We start from the raw sequence: 6,212 nt of genomic DNA, 5'->3' as shown, positions 1-6,212 counted from the left end.
AAGTAGGTGATAATCTAGATTAAGCATTTTTCTTTTGTTTTCTTTTAAGCATACTAACTGTTTGACATATTGTGTCACCTAACCCTCTAACCGCATTCTAACATTAGAATGTTCATGTTTCATTTGGTTTGTTTGTGATTGTGCAAGTTATGGAGGACGAGGTGTGTAACACCCTAATTAGCCTAAGCTTTACCTCGCGTCGTAAAGCAAGGTTAATCAAGGGTTACGACAGTTCTAAAGATGATACATATGATATATAGAAGGAATAATATTATCTAGAAGCCTGATGAAGGATATAGTTCAAAAACAGGATTTTAAAGCGCAAAACAAACTAACAAAGCGTCCAACTTAAAGCACAAGAAACAGATGTGATATAGGCAAGGATAATAGTATAATAGCGTAATATCATAAGAAACTAGCCACGGCTCACGGAGTTTAAGAAGGCTAGCTAAATATACCGACAATAGGAAACTGAAGTTTAAAATGGCTTATACAAGTTTTGTTCTCTCTCAAATACAAGCCTCTAGGCCAAAATAATAGTACAAAAGTGAGAGACATATAAAAATAAACAAAAGAGACTTAAAAGGAAGTATCTGGATCCTCCGCTTCTGTCACCACCCAAACAACTCACCGAGGTGCGTTGCGACCTGCATCTGAAAAACACAACAGAAATATGGTATGAGAACCGAAGGTCCTCAGTATGGTAACAGTGCCCAGTGATGTAGGATATAAGACCCCGTGACGCCAAAGGTAATCCTAGACTCCAAATCCATCACGAGAATTCAAGCTTAAAGCATTCTAAACCAAAGAAGCATAATTATATAAATTTTAACATAACTAAACAATGTATTCTAACTTAAGGGATTTCTATTCTAACTGAACACCGCTGTCCCACAGCCTTCACCAACCTAACCTCCATGCGATCCCATCGCCACCACCTTCCGAACCTCCTCAATCCTAGTAGAAAGCATAATTAATTACATTGCAAGTAAATCACAAGTAAAAGCATATAAGGCAGGTAATACAAGTAGCAATTAGACATGTTATACAAATAGGCATACAATTATAAGTCGGCAAAGCAAACAAACAGGTAGAAAATGCACATGAAGAATGCATGTCCTATTGGCAGTGATATCACATTGTCGGTTCAACAGCCAACCCGACACATCTCCATGGAGACGCCGCCCTTCGGAATCATCAGTGGGAACCCCTGAGATATAGTGCTCGGATCACTATCCAGGGTTTTGCGCCTGTACGCTCTAGAGAACCGAAGGGATGCGAGTGGGATCTATTGCCACCGACCTCACATCTCAATGCAAGCGGGACGAACCACCGCCCTTATGCCACCGCCGCTACCTCAAACAGGCGGTATCCAACCTCAGCCCCTTCCCGGGCGCATAACATCTCATACTTTCGATAAAAAGTAGTGTAATGGTTTTCAAAACATTTTCAATATATCATGGATCCATCATCTCATGTAGAGTCCTCGACTCATCTCAACCACTGTCAATTCAATATTTCTATTCTTCATTCTCACTCTACCAACCCATCCTCAGTACATCAGAAACCTAAGCCTCCGTTCTCTAATTTTTCATAAAAATCATTAACTAAAACCCTTAGCCTATCTCCCATATTCCCATACTAAAAAATTAAACCCAAAAGCCTTAAAATGGTGTTATTGAAACTTACAATCTTGTTGGGAAGGTGAATTAATTGAAAAGAAAGTTTAAATTTGTGAAACAGCGCGTGTGCGTACGCACAGAGGTGTGCGTGCGCACGCCCAGGAAGATTTTGAAAGTGTTCGTACGCCTAAGGGTGTGCGTATGCACAGGTACTAAATTTACAAGCCTGTTCACTCGCACAAGCTGTGCGAGCACCCCTAACAGACAACCCTTCCCGACTTGTGTGTGCGCACAGGTCGTAATTCTTTATTGATGTGCACGCGCACAAGCTGTGCTAATGCTGCAAGCAGAGTGCCTTTTTCCTGCCTGTGTGTACGCACAGGTCTCTGCGTCCGCACAGAATAAGAATTTTGCAAGATTGTGTGTTCGCACAAGGCTGTGCATGCGCACATATCAGAAATCCTGAAATTCTGCAACTTTGCAAAATTTCATATTTTTAACGCCAAAATTGAATGATCATAACTTCCTCTACAAAATTCCAAAATTTGCAAACTTTATATTATTTTAAAGAGTTTTCAATGAACTTTAATTCTAAATAAATTTCAACCAATTTTGAAAACTGAGACAAAAGTTATGATCAGACAAAGTTCACCAAAAACCAACTTTTACCCAAAATCACAATTTCCACAATTTCATTGAAAAACCCAACCAAAACCAAACCAACCCAATCCAAACTCCACTTTTCATCAAAATTAACCCTCTATGCCCTATTACACCAAGCTTAGCACATTTTTCCTTCAACTTTCCTCATCCACAACATCAACATCAATATATCACATATATCAACCCTCATTAGCAATTTTCCAATTACATTACCAATTCATCAACATTAACATATATATATATATATATATATATATATATATATATATATATATATATATATATATATCAACACAAATCACTTCTCAACTTCACAAATCATTCATTGTCATCATATCCTTATTAATCATTATAATCAAATTCAATAATCATCAAATCATCAACAAATCATCACATACCATCATTCAAATCCAAACCTATCCTATGGGTCACTAGTCTAAGTGTCCATGAATATTATATATTACATAGAGGAAATCGAAACCGTACCATGGCCGATCCCCAATATGCATCAAAACCCCAAATTGAGCCCAAGACAAGCTTTCAATCACAATCTAAGCCACCAAAAATCTCCACAAGCATTAACAAGCTCCAAACTCACCATAAACAAGCTATATGTACATAAACCATCATAAATCAACCTAGGGCTCATTATAATTAAAATTTCACAAGAGTTTCAATTCCTCTTACCTTGCCCAAAAGTTTTGGAAGCCAAAACCAACATCAATCAAAGGCTATAGTGTACCTAAACACCCAAAAATGACAAAACCTCACTTAGCCAAAACCCTAGAAACTTGAAATTTTGAGAAGAATAATAGAAATGATTTCGTGGTTACCTCTCCAATTTGTTGTATGGACTTTGTAGAGCTCTTCACAAGCAACGCGTAGCCACAAACGGTGCAGCGATCGGAGCTCTGTAGGGTGGTGCACAAAATTCTGATCATCAATAATGGTGCCAATATACTTGGTGCTCTCAAACGTGAATCACACTTTGTCACAACTTCACACAACTAATCAGCAAGTGCACTGGGTCGTCAAAGTAATACCTTACGTGAGTAAGGGTCGATCCCACGGAGATTGTTGGTATAAAGCAAGCTATAGTCATCTTGTAAATCTCAGTTAGGCGGATTCAAATGGTGATAATGGTTTTCGAATATAAAGATAAATAAAACATAAAAGAAAGACAGAGATACTTATGTAAATCATTGGTGGAGTTTCAGATAAGTGCATGGAGAGGCTTTTGTCCCTTCTGAATCTCTGCTTTCCTACTACCTTCCTTCAATCATTCTCACTCCTTTCTATGGTAAGCTGTATGTAGGACATCACCGTTGTCAATGGCTACTTCCCATCCTCTCAGTGAAAATGGTCCAAATGCTTGTCACAGCACGGCTAATCATCTGTCGGTTCTCGATCATGTCAGAATAGAATCTATTGACTCTTTTGCGTCTGTCACTACGCCCAAACATCACGAGTTTGAAGCTCGTCACAGTCATTCAATCCCTGAATCATACTCGGAATACCACAGACAAGGTTTAGACTTTCCGAATTCTCAAGAATGGCCGCCAATAATTCTAGCTTATACCACGAAGATTCTGATTAAGGAATCCAAGAGATATTCATTCAATCTTAGGTAGAACGGAGGTGGTTGTCAGGCACACGTTCATAAGGGCGAATGATCATAAGTGTCACGGATCATCACATCCATCAGGTTGAAGTATGAATGATATCTGAGAACAAGAATAAGCTTGAATTGAATAGAAGAATAATAGTAATTGCATTAATTCTCGAGGTACAGTAGAGCTCCACACCTTAATCTATGGTGTGTAGAAACTCCACCGATGAAAATACATAAGTGATGGTCCAGGCATGGCCGAATGGCCAGCCCCCTTGAATGATCAAAAGACCGAATGGTCAAAAGACTAGACACTAGTATAATAGTAAAAAGTTCGATTTATACTAAACTAGCTACTAGGGTTTACAGAAATAAGTCTAAGTGCAAAAATCCACTTCCGGGGCCCACTTTGGAGTGTGCTTGGGCTGAGCTTGAGCTTTACCCGTTCAGAGGCTTCTCTTGGGGTTAAATGCCAAGTTGTAACGTTTGTTTGGCGTTTAACTTTGGTTTGTGACGTGTTTCTGCCGTTTTACTCCAGAATGCAGCATGGAACTGGCGTTGAACGCCAGTTTGCGTCGTCTAAACGCAAACAAGTATGGACTATCATATATTGCTGGAAAGCTCTGGATGTCTACTTTCTAAAGCCATTGAGAGCGCACAATTTGGAGTTCTGCAGCACCAGAAAATCTATTTTGAGTGCAGGGAGGTTAGAATCCAACAACATCAGCAGTCCTTTGTCAGCCTCCTATCATATTTTTTCTCAGGTCCCTCAATTTCAGTCAGAAAATACCTGAAATCACAGAAAAACACACAAACTCATAGTAAAGTCCAGAAATGTGAATTTTGCATAAAAACTAAAAAAAACATCCCAAAAAGTAGCTAGATCCTACTAAAAACTAGCTAAAAACAATGCCAAAAAGCGTAAAAATTATCCGCTCATCATAGGGTTTCTCTTCTCCCCTTTCTCTTCCAGCTGAGTGTGTGTGTTATGAGTGTGTTGTGTGTGTTTGGTTTCATTAATTAACCCTTTTATATGTTGGGCTTGGGCCCAACTTGGGCCCGGTCCAATCCGTTAGCGTTTTTTAGCCCGTTCGGCCCAACTTTGGGTCAAACCTTGGTTTTCCATCTCTAATATTTTTCTAAGGTTTTTGGCTGTTTTGATTTCTTCTCGCGCAACACCGAGCAGTCTTGAATCAGTTCAACCAGTTCAACTGTCGGTTCGCAAATTTTCATAGTTTTTCACAGAAAACACATTTTCTGACTCGGAAGGACCTACTGAGTCCAAAAATCATATTTAAATCCCCGAATTCTCATTCTAACTTTCCGGAATCTAATTTGGGCATTTAATTTATTTTATTCGTGAAAAACCTGGTTCTTACAAGGTGCATGAGGAAGAAGTGACCAACAATACCCAACCTGTAAGAAGGGTGATGGCCTCTTACACTATCCCCAATCCTAGACACTATGGGATCAGCATCCTCACCCCAAATGTTCATGCAAATGACTTTGAGTTGAAGCCTCAACTAATCACTTTGGTGCAGAACAATTGTGCTTATGGAGTTAGCCCTCTTGAAGACCCCAACCAATATTTGTCTGTTTTCTTGAGAATTTGTGAAACTGTCAAGACAAATAAGGTACATCCTGACATCTACAAATTACTTTTATTCCAATTTTCCTTAAGGGGAAGTGCTGCCCAATGGCTGGAAACCTTTCCTAAGGAGAGCATCAACAATTAGGATGATTTGGTAAGCAAATTCGTAGCTAAGTTTTACCTACCTTAGAAAATCATCAAGCTGAAAACAGAGGTACAAACCTTCACACAAAAGGAGGGAGAATCACTCTATGAGGCATGGGAAAGATACAAGGCCCTCATAAGGAAATGTCCACCAGAGATTTTCAGTGAGTGGGTGAAACTTCAAAACTTTTATGAAGGATTAACCATGAAGGCAAGAAAAGCATTAGATTACTCCTCAGGAGGTTCACTCTAGATGATGAAGACTGCCCAAGAAGCACAAGATCTCATTGATATGGTGGCCAACAATCAATATTTTTACTCATCTGAAAGGCACCATGACACAAGCCCAAAGAGGGGAGTGATGGAACTTGAAGGAGTAAATGCAATCCTGACCCAAAACAAGCAGATGCATCAACAAATTCAGCAACAAATAGAGATGATGGCCAAGAGAATTGATGGACTGCAACTTGCTGCAGTGAACACAAAAAGCCAATCTCAAGTCTCACATGGATGGAATCAATCTGAAGAAGGTCTTGGGACATTCAACTATGAGCAACAAGGCCCTGAGCAGGTGCAATACATG

Source organism: Arachis hypogaea, chromosome 5 (genome assembly GCF_003086295.3).
Source record: "Arachis hypogaea cultivar Tifrunner chromosome 5, arahy.Tifrunner.gnm2.J5K5, whole genome shotgun sequence".
Lineage (NCBI taxonomy): Eukaryota > Viridiplantae > Streptophyta > Magnoliopsida > Fabales > Fabaceae > Arachis > Arachis hypogaea.
Note: the sequence above shows the minus strand (reverse complement) of the source record.